Raw genomic sequence first — 18754 nt, 5'->3', positions numbered from 1 at the left:
CAAGTTAATTTGGAGAACTCTCCATCATATAGTCAGCTCTGTATATGTGGACCTCATTTATTTCAAGATTGATTGTGGTTCAAACTGTCTTCCAGCACAGTTTCTGCTGATAACTCTGGCATTTAATAATTACTGCATTTAAATAGTAGATTTGAAGTAAATAACATTAGCGCAGTCGTTATAAAGGAACAGACCTTAAAGTATTTTCCTGTGACTGCTTGAAAGTTTTGTGTTTAAAATTTAAAACACATGTACACCAAAAACTATAAAACATTACTAGAAGAAATTAAAGAAGACACAGATTAATGGAAAGATATCCCATATTCATGAATTGGAAGACAATATTATTAAGATGTCAACTACCCAAAGCAATCTACAGGTGCAGTGTAATTCCTATCAAAATCCTGAAGTTATTTTTTGCAGAAATAGAAAAATCCATCCTAAAATTCATACGGAACATCAAGGAACCCTGAATAGCCTCAAAATTATCTTGAAAAAGAACAAAGTTGGAAGTCTTTCATTAAAAACTTTTTTTAATGTTTATTTATTTTTGAGGGAGAGGGGCAGAGAGAGAGGGAGAACAGAATCCGAAGCAGACTCCAGGCTCTGAGCTGTCAGCACAGAGCCCAACACAGGGCTCAAACTCACGAACCGCAAGATCATGACCTGAGCCGAAGTTGGACACTTAGCCGGCTGAGTCACCCAAACACCCCCAAAGTTGGAAATCTTGACGCTTTTCTGATTTCAAACATATTATGAAGCTATAGTTATCAAAACAGTATGGCACCTGCATAAATATAGACGTATAGACCAATGAAACAGAATAGACAGCCCAGAAATAATCCCTTACGTACATGGTCAAATAATCTTTGGCAAGAGTGCCGAGGCCACTCGATGAAGAAAGACAGTCTCTTAACAAGTGACATTGGGAAAACTGGACATCCACCCACATGCAAAAGAATGAAGTTGGACCCTAACTTACACCATGTACAAAAAAAGGTTGGGAGGGGGAAGTTTTTTAAGAAAACATACTACTATGAAAACTCCCTTACCCAAAATTTAGTCCACAGCCTCCATAAGATTACATATCAAGGGCAAATACAAATCCTAAAAGTCTTCTGCATAAATAATAGTAAAAAAGTTTTAGCAATCTGAGTGTGTAACCTAACTTGTTCCATCTGCCAGAAACACAATTAGATCCAACTGTTCTTTTACTTGTGAGTTTTTGTGTTATCTTGTCTCATTGCTAAAATGTTCAAATCAGAGCTGTAAGATTTCTGTTTGTGTCCGTATGTTTATATATGTCTACATATGTATGTTATATATATGTGATACTTTTCTACCTCCAGATGGTATTTTACCAAAAATAAGTTGTAAAAGGGCTCTATTTAATTGGCTTAAAAAATAGGCACTTACAAAAATTAAGACTAGTCAAACGAGCTTATGTTGTCTCTATTAGATATTTAAGATTATGAAAGTTTGAAATCATCCTAAGAACAAAACATATAATAAAAATAAATTGCTTAATGTATGTTAGAGATGGAGACAGAGAGTGAGAAGCCACATGTTTAACTTTATAGATGCTTCGCTTCTATGATGTTTGATGTTACAAAAATTATCAGCAAGAGAAATAACTTAAGATTATGGCTAACTTTGTCTAATGTGTCATGAAATGTTCGTGAGTAATCTAAACATAATCATTTAGAACATGTGAATTAAACACATGTAAGTGGAATAAGTTTAGAAATGAACTTTTCCTTGGGGCGCCTGGGTGGCTCAGTCGTTTAAGCGGCCGACTTCGGCTCAGGTCATGATCTCGCGGTCTGTGAGTTCAAGCCCCGCGTCGGGCTCTGTGCTGATAGCTCAGAGCCTGGAGCCTGTTTCAGATTCTGTGTCTCCCTCTCTCTGACCCTCCCCCATTCATGCTCTGTCTCTCTCTGTCTCAAAAGTAAATAAACGTTAAAAAAAAAAAAAAAGAAATGAACTTTTCCACAATGATTATGTTTTATAAAACATGTCTGCTTAAAAATAGTTTCCAAAATCTTTTTGGGAAGTTGAATCTTTAAAGTTGTACTAAGTTAAACTAAATTAACATACTAGATATTTGTTGAATATCTAGATCATTTCCAGTCAGATAAAATGCTGAAACATTAAATGCTAAATATAAATTTATCTACTTTGGCTTCTTATATTAAAGAGGCAAATGATATTTGGGTCTGTTAATAACACATTCTTCTTGCCACACTGAAAAAATTGTCTGTTAAAAAGCATATGCTCCTAGAAATTATGAAATGATGTGTTTATTGTACATTTGCAAATCTACTACAGAACATTGGTGCGTCATAAACACTTCACAATAGGCAGCCTCCTAGTTTTCGCTAATATTAGGGTTCCTGAGAGTTAAAAATTCTAATCAACAGATGTAACTAAAAGTACTAGAAATAATAAGGAAAAAAAATCTGCAGGCAAAATATACAAATAAGGTAGGATATGTTTTTGGTAAAAAAAATATAACAGATGAAGATGTCTCTTGTTATGGAAAATGGAAAGTAATATTGTCCTAGTTTAGAGGCTATTTACAGTTTGTTTCCAAATTAAAAGATAAAAAGGAGGATAAAGGACAAAAACTAAATAGATATAGAAAGTTGGGAAGAAGACAAGGAAGGAGAGAGAAATCTTATTTTATGTAGTGAAGCTGACCCAAATTAAATGAATTTATTATAAGGGTTTAAAAAATCAGCTTTAATATCACTGCATACCTATGCAAAGAAACAGAATGTCACCCCCAAATATGCCTCTTTGACATAAAATTTATTTTGAGCTGAAGGCAATGAAGAAGTGGCAAAGCCAGAAAAACCTCCTCCTTTTCTTCATCAAGGCAGGGCCTAAGCTCTCCTGTTGCTGGAGGCAGACTCTTACCACTTTAGAGAAGGCGCTAGAGAAATCTGCAAACAACCCTACTCAGTTCTGTTCCCTCCTGCCTATTTACCTTTGTGCAGGATTTATTAGAAATGCGGATTATCAAGCCCCACGCCAGACCTGCCGAATCAGGAACTTTGGGGGTGGGACCGAGCGGTATGTATTTTACCAGGTCTTCCAGGGGATTCTGATGCTCTGGACTAAAATTGTACCGTGCCATTTACTGGGATTGGTTCAAGAACGGGCATTCAATCCAGTTCTTGCTAATGAGACATAACACCCATTAGGACAACTTCTGGCAAAACTGTTCTTGATCCTGAGTGAAAATCAAAGAAAGTCAGTTTTTCATCTTTCTCTGGACATTTTGCCTGGATACTTACAAATATTGCAGTTATGGTGCTACAGACCTAGGAGTGACAGAATACCAAGGGTGGCGGAGCAGAAAGATGGAAAATATCTGGATTCTTTATGGCATCATTGAACTACAGCCTGCCCTGAAACTTATTCTACCTCTAGACATCCTGCTGAGTCAAGAAATATCCTTATTTTTTATTTTATTTTTACTTTTGAGAGAGAGAGAGTGAGAGAGCAAGCAGGGGCGAGGGGCAGAGAGAGAGAGAGAGAGAGAGAATCTCAAGCAGGCTCCATGCTCAGCGAGGAGCTCAATGCAGGGCTCAGTCCCACAACCCTGGTTTCATGACCTGAGCTGAAATCAAGAGTTGGCTGTTCACCCGACTGAGCCACCCAGGCGCCCCAAGAAATATCCTCATTTTTAAAGAGAATTTGAGTCAGTATTTCTGTTACTTGCCACAAACATATCTGATGGTCTGATACGTTAGATTCGCTAATATTATACTTTGGATTTTTAAATGATTATTCATTAGTAAAAATGACCCAAGATTATATTTTTGCTGGCATTGTTAGCTTTCAGTATCAGGATTAAACTTCTTCATAAAGTAAATTGGGAAGCTTGTCATGATTTTTATTATCTGAATAACTTAAATAACTCGGGAATTAGCTGTCTTTTCAGATATGTTAGACTTTCTGGTATAAAGTAATTTGAACCTAGTGGTTTTTTTGAAGTTAGATCTCTTGCTACACTTTCAAGTTCTTCGATTATTTGGCTAATTTTCTCTCTTTGTGAACCGATATTAGTAATTTATCTTTTCAAAAAATCTGTCTATTTCAGGGTGCCTAGCTGGTTCAGTGGGTGAGGCATGTGACTCTTGATCTCTGGGTCTATGTTGAGTGTAGAGCTTACGTATAAATAAATAAATAAATAAATAAATAAATAAATAAATAAGTAAATATCGTCTATTTATTGGCATATATTGGAAATCTTAGAATTACAAAAAAAACTCTTTATTTTCAGTGATATTCCCTTTTTCATTATATATATTTATGTTTCCTTGCCCTTTTCGCCCTTGGTCAGACTTGCTAATGATTTTTGTGCCATAGCATTCAAGGACAAAAAAAAAACAACAACCCATTATTTTATTTATTGGGCCTATGCAGTTTTGTTTTGCTATGCTTTCTAGTTCACTAATCTCTCCTTTTGTTTTTATTACTTTCTTTCTCCTATTTTCTTGGCTTATTTTGATTTTTTTTAAGTGTCTTGATTGAACGCTAAGGTCATTTATTTTCAGTCTTCTATATATATTAGTAAGGTCACTAAAAGCTCTGAATTTTCTTTTCAGTTAAGGTTTTTGTGGTATCCCATAAGTTTTGAAATGTAGTTGGTTTTATTAATTTCTGAACATTTTGTATTCTAGTGTTGATTTCCATTTTAACCCAAAAGTTATTTAGAAAACTGTTTTGTAATATTCATGTAATTGGACTGGGTTTGCTGTCTTTTTCTTATTAATTTCTTATTTTATTGCAATTTGATCTGTACCTTCAGAAGCATATCAAGATTTTATTTGCAACCTAGGCTTTGATAAGTATTTATTAACCTTCAATGGCAACTTAAAAAGAATGGATAGTGTCTGTTTAAAGGATAGGACAAATATCTACCTATGTACACCTGTCTTTCTGTCTGTCTGCCCTTGATTGCACCCCTCCTCCCACTACTTAAGCTTATTAAGGTCTTCCCTCTTCTGCTTACTGTTTTTCTTTCTACATCATCGATCTCTGCTTCTCTTTTGGCCATTCTGTTAGCATGCAAGCATGCTCTAGTACAGTTCTCTCCAACAGGAATATAATGTGAGCCATACCTGTAATTTAAAATTTTCTGGCAGCCATGTTAAAAAAGTAAAAAGAGAGGTAAAATGAATTGTATTGTAGTTTACTTAACCCAACATATTAAAAAAATCATTTTAATGTGCAATTAATATAAAAATTATTAATGAGATATTTAATATTTTTTGTATCAAATCTTTAAAACCCGGTGTGTAATTTGCACTTACAGTGCCTCTCACTCTGCACAGGCACATTTCAAGTGCTCAGTAGCCACCTGTGACTAGTAGCTACCATATTAGACAGCTCAGTTTAGAAGTCCCAACATTCCCTCCTGCTATCACCCATTTCTCTGATCCTCTCTTTTTCTCTTCCTCTATCCATTAAACTCATCTTGTTAAATCCAGCGGATGCTTGTCTTCACTTTCAATGTGTTTGACAAAATTGATCACTTTGTAGGGAAACCAATTTCTTTGCTTCCATAATACCAAACTCTCCTGGTTTTTTCCTCTTCTCTCTTGGCTTCTCTGTTTGCTTTACTGATGCCTCATCTCTTCTCTGATTTCTACAAGCTGGAGCTTCTCAGGGCACATTCCTTGACCATTTCATCTATCTACATTTCCTTTGGTGGCGATATCAGTGAGACCTGTGACCCTAAGTAACCTCTATATGCTGATAGTGCTCATTTTTATCTTCAGCCAGACCTCAGGTTTGTATTGCCACCTATCTGCCCATTTGACGCCTTGACCTGAGTGTGTCGTAGACATACAACATCTGCCCCAAATATAATTCTTAATTCCCTATATTCCCCATGAAAACACATTTGATACAAGACTGAGCATCCCCAGTTTTCTCCTTCTCTCTAGAAGAAAGTGGTCCTGACTCCTCTTACTCCCCTCCCAAGAGGAAGTCCAAGTGATTCTGCCTCTCACGTGTATCTTGTAATTGTTCACCTCCCTCCATCTTTACACCCAGCCCTGGGATTTAGGTGTTTCGGTTATGAATTTATTTTCCTTTAGACAAAAATCCACCTTTCTTTGACCTACTTTGTGATCCCGGACCTGTACTCTGCAAACTATAGTTTTTCTCTGCCAGCAGGGTTGATGTTAGGCTCCATCTAAGGGTGGGGGGTGTGCTGAAGGAATTCTCAAGGTTGGAAGGGACTTATTTTCTTCCTGCTTTTTTTTTTCCCCTTCACATGACTATGAATGCATCAGCACACAGCTGGCCCCAGCAGTATTCTTTGTGGTAATGGATTGCTCCCATGGCTCCAGCAACTACATGTCCTCTGGAAGGTTTCTTCTTAATCCCAGTGATGGGTGGCATGTTTCTTTAGCAGCTAAGCCATCCTAGAGAGGCCTGAATCTTAGGCTGGTACATCCCTTCTCTATATTTTGAAGTTTCTTCCTTGTTTACCATTCCTTCAGCCCTAAGTATGATAGCTGTAGTCTGTGATTGCCATCTCCATTACACCATAGACTTCTCTTTTACCACTTTCAGTAGCTAGCCACTTTTTAACCAAATGTATAGTTCTTTATGTTATGCTCTCCCTGTTTGAATAGCTGGTGGTTTCTATCTCTTGACTGGAGGCTGACTGAAATAAAAATTGGTACCAGGAATAGTCCTAGGACAAAAACTCAGCGATTGTTTTTTGGGGTTGGTTTGGTCTGAACCTCTTGCCAGTGGGAAATACAATGCTGATAACACCTGACATTCGATGGCATCACAATAAGATGATCACACATGGTTGATTTTGATGAAATCCCAACTGAAGCATGTGCTTTGGGGGCCCCGGGAGCTGCCATGCTTGGCAGTGGTGATCACCACAAGGGCCACAGTGTAGGTTGGTCGTATAGTGGAGTGGTTGCAGAAAAATGAAAATCTCAGGTCCCTGAACTCTTGGTTCAGTTCTTGGTTTGAGACTCAGAGAGCTTCTATGGCCGACCTAAAAGGATTTTTTATTTCTTATAGCCACAAGGCTGATAGAGTTGAAAAATCAAATGCAAAACTTAATTTTGTTGGTTGCAGAATTACATCAGTTTCAATTCACAGCCTTGCCAAGTTTCCAGTGTGAAGGGAACCAGAAAATATCCGAAAAGAATAGGATTCTCACACTTTAAGTAGGGAGTTCTGGTGAGACTCCATGAAGTCTGAGTCTCTGAGGAATCTTCCCTTCCCCCAAACCCTGTAATCCCCTCACCTGGAACTAACACCTCACAAAAGAGAGGATGCCCATGCTCCTTAAAACCTATACCAAATACCCCTTATTGCTATTAGACCCACAGCCAGGGTTTAATTTCATCATGTTCTAGTGGCCTGGCAGCAGCAGTGGGTCTCTCAATATAACTGGTGCCCAGCCCAGGTTCCCAGATCTGCCCCTTGTTCCAGAGAGTCACGACTTGCTCCGCAGAGTGTGTATGGGCCTGGAAAACCTCAATAAATTCTTAGACTCAAGATTCTCAACCAGTGTCTTTCAACACCATGGTTTTAAAAAACTAAATTTGAGGGGCGCCTGGGTGGCTCAGTCGGTTAAGCGTCCGACTTCGGCTCAGGTCATGATCTCGCAGTCTGTGAGTTCGAGCCCCACGTCGGGCTCCATGCTGACAGCTCAGAGCCCAGAGCCTGTTTCAGATTCTGTGTCTCCCTCTCTCTGACCCTCCCCCATTCATGCTCTGTCTTTCTCTGTCTCAAAAATAAATAAACATTAAAAAAACTAAATTTGAGAAGTAATTTTCAGTCTCTTACATAGAAGAATTCGTCCTAAAGAGCCAGAGCCATATCTATGGTGACTGTTTTCAGTCCCACACCTGTCAGCCTTGTCTCCTTCCTTAACTTTCAGACTGTGTGATATGTAGGTGGCATATAGACATAAATCTGGACATACAGAATGGGGTGTTTAGCAGAGGCAGTGCTCTCTTTCTCTGCCATTTGTTCTTCCTGAGCTTTCTGAGCACTGAGTTATCTTTAGCAAATGGCCGGGATTTAGCCATTGAAAGAGAAGCTCTCTATGTTCCACGGAGAAGGAATGTGGGCTTGTCGTAGTCCTTAGATACTGAGCTCAAGTGTCGCTAAGCTAAATTCTTTCGTTGCACAGAGAGCTAGACAATGAAGGCTTTATCAACAAAGTCTTTACATGTGCTACTCAATCAGTGACTGCCTCTTCCAGGACTCCCCGTGGACAGATAAGTTTATTGTTTCGCATACTCACTTACGTATGTAGTCAGTTCTTGTCAATAAGCATTCAGCCTTCATTTCCATCTCATGTTAGTTAAGAATACAGTTCCAGGGCAAACCAAACCATGGCTTCAGGCCTAGTTGGGAACCTGTTAACTTTGCTCTGTTCCATGGTCCTATCTCTGGGGTCAATACCTTGATCATAAAGGGAGCTGGGCGGGATATATGGCTGATTCACTTGAAATAGAGGCTACCCAGTGAGAAGCACACACTTCTTTTTTATTTTTTTTAATGCTTTAACATTTTTTTATTTTTGAGAGAGAGAGAGAAAGACAGAGTGCGAGTAGGGGAGGGGCAGACGGAGACACAGAATCTGAAGCAGGTTCCAGGCCCTAAACTGTCAGCACAGAGCCCAGTGCAGGGCTTGAACTCACAAACTGCGAGATCATGACCTGGGCGGAAGCCGGACGCCTAATGGACTGAGCCACCCAGGTGCCTCCGGAAGTGCACACTTCTGACTGGAAGAGCTGGAAGGGAATATCATTGGTGTTGGCTTTTTATATAAAAGCAGATTTACTTGCTATTTAAAGAGACTTATTGAATATTTATAAATAGTTACCAAGTTAAATTATTCATACATGTAGTTTCTCTCCCCTTTCCCCTCCTCATTCACTTGTTCATCCATTCAGCAAGCATTTGTCTCTCTATGTGCAAGCCATAGGCTAGGTGTTGGTACAAGACCTCAGTGAACTTAGAGTGTAATGCTTTTTCCTTACTTCTCAATTTTTTCATCCTTTTCCTCTAAACATTTCTTCTGTCCTATCCCATTTTTTCTTTTACATGTTTTTTTTTTTTTTTTTTATTTTTATTTCAGAGAGAGAGAGAGAGAGTGAGTGCAAGAGTGGGGAAGAGGGCCAGAGGGAGGGAGAGAATCTTAAGCAGGCTCCACATTCAGCATGAAGCTGGATGGGGGCTTGATCCCATGACCCTGGGATTATGACCTAAATCTAAATCAAGAGTTCAATGGACTGAGCCACTCCTGTGCCCCTCTTTTACATGGTTATTCAAGCATATAATAAAAATAATTTGCTGCCTATTAAGAAACAGCGAATTCAAATCAGGAAGATTTGGGTAGTTCTTATAGCCATCATGGGCCACACTCCATTTTATATCAGTCACTAACAATGCCTGCTTGTGGGACAACTGGAGGCACGGGGGTGATAAGCAGTGCTAGCTGCCTTACTGAGATCAATTCCCTGGGGCTGGACGCTGTGCTCTAACCATCTGCTCCTTCAAATACCATCTACCTTTGTCATCCTCCAGCATGAGGACAACCCCTACTTCCCTCAGAAGCACTTTTAGGGTATTCTGTCTGCACAGCTACCTTGCCCACGTGGAGTCTGGAAAATTCCATCACCTAGAGGTGTGTCACCCACTGAAAAGAGTTTGGGAATGCTCCAGTAAGCACAATCTGTGAAGACATAAAGGCATGTGTTTACTCTTCATCTAGAATGGACTCTTGAGGGTTGGGGGGTGGGGCTTTGGCTTTGTATTTTCTTATAGCTACGTAACATGTGATCTGTTTTACTTGCCCAGTAAGTTTGTTGTCATTACTTAATAAATATTTAATGACAGCAGTGAATAAAAACTAAGAAGCTAGGCTAGGTATTTCAGTGGTCAGGTGGACGAATTCTGTTAGAACAAACTTTTCCACCTTCCTTTCCAAACTTGCGTTTGTTTTGTACTTCAGCCTTAGGTCCTAAATTGGAGCCAGAAACTGTGGGTCAAAGGAGGAAACAACCACTGAAAATAAACAAGGCAAGAGATGGAAGGTATGTGTACCTTAGGCTGTTTCATAACATGTATACAGGGAGGACATGCTATTTAGATTATCTTGGCCCATCCATGCTCTGCAGAGCAAGTAGTGACTCCCTGGATGAAGGGGCAAATCTGGGAAGCTAGACTCAGCAGAGGCACCTGCTGTCACTAACAGGCCACTGGAACACATTGAAAGGTAATCCAAGTTATGGGTCTAGTGGCAACAAGGGCGATTGGAGTAGGTTTTAAGGAACATGGCCGGCCTCTCTTTTGTGAGGTATCTGCTCCTGGTTAGGTAATTGCAGGACTTTTGTAGGGGGAAAAAAAGACTCATATGCAGAAGAGCAAGTAACATTTTTTCTAGAAATTAATTTGCATTTATGCCTATGATCCGTTTCAAGTTGATTTTGTGTAAGGTGTGAGGAATAGATCAAGGCCTATCTTTGCATTTATGTATGTATGCATTTATTTGCATCTGAATATCCAAATGTTTCAGCATTATTTGTTTAAAAAATACCATGTTTTCTCCATTGAACTGCTTTGCAGCTTTAACAAAGAACAATTGACCCTAAATAGAGGGTGTATTTTTGGACCCTCAATTCTATTTCATTGATCTATAGTTCTTTTTTCTTTTTTTTTAATTTTTTTTTTGTATAACTTAACTTTATTTTTTAAAATTTATATCCAAATTAGTTAGTATATAGTGAAGCAATGATTTCAGGAGTAGATTCCTTAATGCCCCTTACCCATTTAGCCCATCCCCCCTCCCACAACCCCTTCAGTAGCCCTCAGTTTGTTCTCCATATTTATGAGTCTCTTCTGTTTTGTCCCCCTCCCTGTTTTTATATTATTTTTGTTTCCCTTCCCTTATGTTCATCTGTTTTGTCTCTGAAAGTCCTCATATGAGTGAAGTCATATGATTTTTGTCTTTCTCTGACTAATTTCACTTAGCATAATACCCTCTAGTTCCATCCACATAGTTGCAAATGGCAAGATTTCATTCTTTTTGATTGCCGAGGAATACTCCATTGTGTATATATACCACATCTTCTTTATCCATTCATCCATCAATGGACATTTGGGCTCTTTCCATACTTTGGCTATTGTTGATAGTGCTGCTCTAAACATGGGGGTGCATGTGTCCCTTCGAAACGGCACACCTGTATCCCTTGGATAAATACCTAGTAGTGCAATTGCTGGGTCGTAGGGTAGTTCTATTTTTAGTTTTTTGAGGAACCTCCATACTGTTTTCCAGAGTGGCTGCACCAGCTTTCATTCCCACCAACAATGCAAAAGAGATCCTTTTTCTCTGCATCTTCACCGACATCTGTTGTTGCCTCAATTCTATTTCATTAATCTATAGTTCTTTTTTCTTTTTTTATTTTTTTAATCTTTATTTTTGAGAGAGAGACAGAGTGTGAGTGGGGGAGGGGCACAGAGAGAGGGAGACACAGAATCCAAAGTAGGCTCCAGGTTCTGAGCTGTCAGCACAGAGCCCGACGCGGGGCTCGAACTCACGAACCGCGAGATCATGACCTGAGCTGAAGTCGGGTGCCCAACCAACCGCGCCACCCAGGTGCCCCTCATTGATCTATATTTCTATCCTTTTGCTAATACCACTGTGTCTTGACTGCTGTTTAGCCTTGAAATTAGGTAGTATGAAGCCTCCAACTTTGTTCTTTTTCTATTTTTGTTTGTTTGTTGTTGGCTGTTATGGTTCCTTTGGCTCTCCATATAAAATTTTGAATCAGCTGTCTGTGTCAACAAAAAAATCCTGCAGAATTGTGATTGGGATTGCACTGACTCTGTACATTGGTTTGGAGAAAACGGTCATCTTGACAGTCTTGAATCTTCCAATCCTTGACTATTGTATGTCTCAGCATTTATTTAGATTTTCTTTGGTTTCTTCCATCAATCTTATGTGGATTTTAGCAGACAGATTCTGCACGTGTTTTATTAGGTTTATACCTGAGTACTTTGCTTATTTTGTATACTAGTATAGATAGTATTTTTTAAATTTGAAATTCCAGTTGTTCATTGCTGGTATATAGGAATAAGATGACTTTTGTATGTTGACCCGTATCCTGTCACCTTGCTAACTCACTAGTTTCAGGCACATTAGGTCTTTGAAATTTTTGATGTACCCAATCATGTTATCTATAAATAAAGTTTTTTTTTTCTATTCCAATTTATATGTTCTTTACTTCTTTTTATTGCATTATTATACCAGTTAGGACATTCAGTACGGTGTTGAGTAGGAGGGGTCAGAGGGCATCCTTTCCTCATTCCCAATCTTAGGAGGAAACCATCGAGTCATCATTAAGTAAGAAGTTAGTTTCAGGTTTTCCATAGATGCCTTTTATTAGGTTAAGGAAGTTCCCTTCTGAGTTTGCTGACAGTTGCTGTCATGAATGGATATTGAATTTATTCTAATGCTTTTCCTGCATCCAGTAAGATACTCATGTGGTTATTCTTCTTCAGACTTTTGACAAGGTGAGTTGCACCAATTGCTTTTCAAATGTTGAAAAAGCCTTGCATTCCTGGGATAAATCCCACTTGGTTGTGTCATATTATCTTTTTCATATATTGATGGATTCAACTTGTTAATAATTTGTAAGATATTTTTGTGTTTTTTTTTAAGATTTTTAAAGTTTATTTATTTATTTTGAAGGAGAGAGAGCATGCGTGAGCAGGGGAGGGGCAGAGAGAGGGAATCCCAGTGCAGAGCCTGATGTAGGGCTCAATCCCATGAACAGTGAGATCGTGATCTGGGTCGAAGTTAAGAGTTGGATGCTAAGCCGACTGAGCCCCCAGGTGCCCTTTTTGTAAGATTTTTGTATCTTTGTTCATGAGGGATATTCATTTGAAATTTTCTTGATTGTAATGTCTTTATATGGTAATTTCATTGGGTAATAAAATACTAACCTTACAAAATCAATTGAGAAACGTTCCTTTATCTTCTTTTTCAGGATGAGAGTGTATAGAATTATTATTTCTTCCATCAGTGTTTGGTTGACTTTACCCTCTGGGCCTGGAGTGTCCTTTTTAGAAGGTTTAAAATGACAAATTCAGTTTCTTCAATAAATATTATATATATACATATATATATATGTATATATATAAAAGAAATAAATAGATTTCTTTAATAGAAATGCATCTATTCCTTCCTGAATGAGTTTGATAGTTTGCTTACTAAAGAATCTCATCTGGGGCACCTGCGTGGCTCAGTCGGTTAAGCTCCAACTTCAGCTCAGGTCATGATCTCACAGCTTGTGAGTTCGAGCCCCACATTGGGCTCTGTGCTGACAGCTCAGAGCCTGGAGCCTGCTTCAGATTCCATGTCTCCCTCTCTCTGCTCCTCCCCACTCACGCTCTGTCTCTGTCTCTCTCTCAAAAATAAACATTAAAAAAATTTTTTTAAATAAAGAATTTCATCTATATTATCAAATTTATAAACATAGAGTTTTTCATAGAATTTCCCTTATGATCTTTTTAGTGTCTGTGGGGTCAGTAGTAATTTACCTTCTTTTATTCCTGATTTTGGTAACTCATGTCCTCTCTATTATTCTTGGTCAGTTTAGTGAGAGGTTTATCAATTATACTGAACTTTTCAAAGAACCAGCTTTTGGTTTTATTAATTTTCTCTATTCTGTTTCTATTTTCAATTTTAATTGATTTCAGCTTTTACCTTCATAATTTCCTTTCCTTTTTCTTGGTTTGGGTTTATTTTGCTCTTTTTTCCCTAGATTTTTGAAGTGTAAGATTAGATCATGGAATTAAGACAGTCTTCTTTTCCTACATAAGCATTTAATGCTATAAATTTCCTTTGAATCACTGCGTTAAGTGCCTCCCACAAATTCTGATATGTTTGTTGTATTTTCATTTTCATTCAGTTCCCCCCACCCCAATTTCCCATGTGACTTTCCCTTTGACCCATGGATAATTTAGAAGTATGTTATTTGATTTCCAAATATTTGGGAGATTTACTAGATATCTTTCTTTTATTACTGTCTAATTCAATCCCATTATGATCCAGGAATATATTTTGTATGATTTCAGTTATTCTAAATTTGTTAAGGTTGGTTTTATGGCCCAGAATATGGTCTTTCATGGTGAATGTTCCGTGTATACTTACAAAAAAATGTGTTTTCTGTTACTGTTGGGTACAGTGTTATAGAAATGTCAATTACATCAACTGGTTTATAATATTGTTCATGTTTTCTATATTGGCACTGACTGTCTACTTCTATCAATTACTGTGAAAAAGATGTTGAAGGCTCTAAATATAATTGTGGATTTATCTACTTCCCATTCCATTTCTGTGTCTGTTTTCAGTTTTTGGAAGCTCTCTTATTAGCTAAATACACATTTAAGATTGTTATTATTTTTTTTTTTAATTTTTTTTTTTTAGTGTTTATTTATTTTTGAGAGACAGAGAGAGACAGCATGAGCTGGAGAGGGCAGAGAGAGAGAGAGGGAGACCCAGAATATGAAGCAGGTTCCAGGCTCTGAGCTGTCAGCCCAGAGCCCGACGCGGGGCTCGGGCTCACAGACCGCGAGATCATGACTGGAGCCGAAGTCGGACGCTCAACCGACTGAGCCACCCAGGCGCCCCAAGATTGTTGTTATTATTTGTGTGTGTGTGTGTGTGTGTGTGTGTGTGTGTGTGAGAGAGAGAGAGAGAGAATTGACCCTTTTCTATTATGAAATATATTTTTTTATCCCTGATAATATTCCTTGTTTTGAGGTCTACTTTGATACTAATATAGCCACTCCATTTGTCTTTTTTTTTTAAGTTGATTTATTTATTTTGAGAGAGAGAGAGAAGGGGAGGGGAAGAGAGAGAAGGAGAGAGAGAGAATCCCAAGCAGGCTCCACACCAGCAGCGCTGAGCCCGATGAGGGGCTTGAACGCACAAACTGGGAGATCATGACCTGAGCTGAAACCAAGGGTTGGACGCTTAACCGACTGAGCCACCCAGGTGCGCCGCCCCCCCATTTGTCTTTTGATTAATGTCTGCATGATGTCTCCTTTTTCCATCTTTTCACTTTTAACCCATTTATGTTTTTATTCTTGAAGTGGGTTTCTTACAGATAGCATATATTGTGGTACTGTTTATTTTTAATTCAATCTGACAAACTGTTAATTAGTATGTTTAGATCATTTACATTGAATGTACTTACTGATATTTTTAGATTTGCTTTATTATTTATTTTCCAGTTGTCCCTCTGGTTTTGCCTCTTCCTCCTTTCTATTGATCTTTCACTCTGTTTACTGACTCTTCTTTCTTTTCTTCTCCATTTTGCCCTTGAGGCTTCAATTGAAGTATCAATTTCAGACATTGTATTTTTTCACACCTAAAATTTCAATTTGGTTCTTTAAAACTTTAAAAAAATAAATTTCACATTTTAGAGCAATTATAGGTTCACAGTGAAATTGAGAAGAAAGTATAGAGCATTCCCATATGCCTTCTGCCCCTATACATGCACAAATTCCCCCATAATCAACATCTGGCATGAAAGTGGGTCTTTTGTTACAATCAATGAATCTATATTGATACATCTTTATCACCCAAAGTCCACAGTTTACTTTAGGGTTCACTCTTGGTATACATTTCATAGGTTTTAACAAATGTATAATGACATGTATCCACCTTTATAGCTTTGTACAGAATAGTTTCACTGCCCTAAGAATCCTCTGTGCTCTAGTTATTCATCCCTCCCTCTCCTCTAAGCCGTTGGTAACCACTGATCTTTTTTCCTGTATCCATAGATTTGCCTTTTACAGAATGTCTCATAGTTGAAATCATACAGTATGTAGTCTTTTCAGAAGGGCTTCTTTCACTAAGAAATATGCACTTAAGTTTCTTCCATGTGTTTTAATGGTTTTAGCGCTCATTTCTTTTTAGTGATGAATAATATTCCATTTTGTGAATGCACCACAGTTTATCCATTCACCTGCTAAAGGGCATCTTGTCTGCTTCTAATTTAGCAATTATAAAGCTGCTCTAAACATTCTTCTGCAGGTTTTTGTGTGGACATAAGTCTTTAACTTATCTGGGTAAATGCCTAGCATACATTTAGTTTTGTAAGATGGGCTTTTTTTTTTTTTTACGGTTTTTATTTCTCTGCCTGTATTTTCTGTTTTCTTTTTCCTTTTTTTCAACATTGTTAATTTTTACTTCTCATAGCATGTTATAATAGCTGCTTAAAGTCTGTACCTGATTATTCTAATATCTTGGTCATCTCAGTGGGTGGCATTTGTTGATTGTCTTTCCCTTGTAAATTGGTCTTTTCTTGGTTCTTTGTGTGTTGAGTAATTTTGGATTGTATCCCAGACGTTTCGAATATTGAATATGAATGATTCCCATTAAAATCCTCCAGAGAATGTTGACTTGTTGGATTATTTTAACAGGTAGTCTACCTGGGTTATTTCAGACTGTCTGGCTACATTCTGTGCATGATAGCTGCAGTGTCAAGTTCCAGTGTTTTTGGAACCTTTGCTAGGCTGCCTTGAATATGTTCCATGCATATGCAGCTCAGGATTAAGCCTATGCCTTGTGCTAGTTTGTACACAGAGTCAGGAGAGCCCTCTCTCCAACTTCTCTAGCTCCCTTCTTCTTCTTTTAATGTTTATTTATTTTTGAGAGAGAGGGAGCAAGCGGGGGGAGGGGCAGGGTGGGGGGAACAGAGGATCAAAAGCGGGCTCCGCCCTGATAGCAGAGAGCCCAATGTGGGGCTCTAACTGGAGAACTGTGAAATCATGACCTGAGTCAAAGTCAGATGCTTAACCGACTGAACCACCCAGGCACCCCTCTCTAACTCCCTTCTATTCAGGATTCCCCCACATTCTCCCACCTGCAGAGACTCCTTGGTCCTCTGGCCAGATAGGTGGGGTTCTCTTGGAGTCTTGGATTCCTGTGCTGCTACATAGTTCTTGTAATCAGGACTACTTTTGGTGCTAAGAAGAGAGTGAAAAAAGAGAAAATTTACCCGGTGATTTATTCCAATTCTCTTTGGACCGCAAGAACCATAAAAAAAATGTTTGACCATAAAGCAAAGTTTTTATTGGGTATTAGCTGATCATGCCATTTGACACCCTGGCTGATTCTGCTAGGGTATCACCCTTGGGAAGCTCTGAGAGAAGGGACACACACACACGCACACACACACACACACACATGAAAAGAAACCCAGATTCTCTCCCATATTCTTTGCTCAAGGCACTGCCTTTCCCAGTGTTTCCAGACACAGGGTCCTTTCTTGAGGTGTTAGCTGTCTGTGGTACCACCATTGTAGCTCTGTTGCATGACTGCCCTTGGTTCAGCACTGTGAAAAAAAAAAAACAGGAAATGAAATGAGAGCCCCCCGGGCGCCTGGGTGGCTCAGTTGGTTGGGCATCCAACTTCAGCTCAGGTCACGATCTTGCTGCTCGTGGATTCTAGCCCTGCATCGGGCTCTGTGCTGACAGCTTGGAGCCTGGAGCCTGCTTCAGATTCTGTGTCTCTTTCTCTCTCTGCCCCTTCTTCACTCACACTCTGTTTCTCTGCCTCTCTCAAAAATTAATAAGCATTAAAAAAATTTTTTTAAATGGGAGCTCCATCCCTGTACAAATTGCTTTTCCAGCTTTTGACTCCCCTCCTAACTATGACTGGGTTTCTTTACTTTTCAGATGCTTTAGATTGTTGTTTTTTGCATTTCATCCGCAATTTGTCACTGTCGTCAGCAGAAGAGACAGGCGCTAGTGAGCTGCCTCTTGACTGCACTTTCCTTTGTGCTCTCTTTCCACTTCCATCTCAACTGCCCCTGTCACAGTGCAATGACAGACCCCTACCCTATCCTTGCAGTCTGTGAACGGAAACCACAGCTGTCCTTTTAAAACAATACCTTCAACTTCGTGTTTTACTTGTGGTTTTTACATCCTGGCTAACTAGGTAAAGCTTGATTAAGTGTTGTAAAATTCAAGAACTTCACTTTGAAGTTGACTGATTGCTAGTGGAGTTTACCACTAAAATGCAAGTATGCAACCACACCAATGGATCGTCTGTCTCTCTGGTGTTTTTTTTGTTTGTTTGTTTTTTTGTTTGTTTTTTGAGAGAGAGAGTGAGTGGGGGGCGGTGCACAGGGATATGTTGGGGGAGAGAGAGAGAGAAAATCTTAAGCAGGTTCTGTGCTGGGGCTCGGGGCTCAATCCCACAACTGTGAGATCATGACCTGAGCTGAAATCAAGAGTCAGAGGCTTAAGCTACTGAGCCACCCAGGTACCTCTCTCCTGTGTCTTCATAATCAGTCTTCCTCCTCCTTCCCAATCCACCTATCCAATCTCTAATTCATTCTTCTGCTCCCCTCCCAGTCCACTTCTTTTCCCAACAAACTTACCCATGTTTATTCTTTCTGAAAGGACCTTATCCTTTACCAGAATTTCAACACTAACTTCTAAGAACCAATCCCACTTTTGCCTCACGTCTCTATCCACAATTAAATCTCTCAGAAAAATCCACAATGAAATATCTCAGAAAAGTAAAGGGTTATATTTTCATTTTCACTTAAAAAGGGATCATGGTTATTCTGGAAAATTTACGCATTTGTTACGCATTTGTTCATAAAAACAAAAACAATTTCCCATTAGTCTGACCATCCAAAGAGAATATATGTGTGGCCTTGAGTGT

General features: G+C 38.8%; 1 protein-coding gene across 1 annotated transcript in view; it reads left to right on the top strand.

Moving 5' to 3' along the window:
* The window catches only part of LOC115504921 (60S ribosomal protein L7a-like), a 122672-nt gene that overhangs the window by 5209 nt on the left and 98709 nt on the right, over positions 1-18754 (top strand). The window contains 1 exon segment of the mRNA XM_032591684.1: positions 10019-10100. The gene's annotated coding sequence lies outside the window, so the exon portion shown is untranslated.

The sequence above is a fragment of the Lynx canadensis genome, chromosome F1, assembly GCF_007474595.2.
Source record: "Lynx canadensis isolate LIC74 chromosome F1, mLynCan4.pri.v2, whole genome shotgun sequence".
Classification (NCBI taxonomy): domain Eukaryota; kingdom Metazoa; phylum Chordata; class Mammalia; order Carnivora; family Felidae; genus Lynx; species Lynx canadensis.
This window is presented reverse-complemented; position numbering and strand designations above follow the sequence as displayed.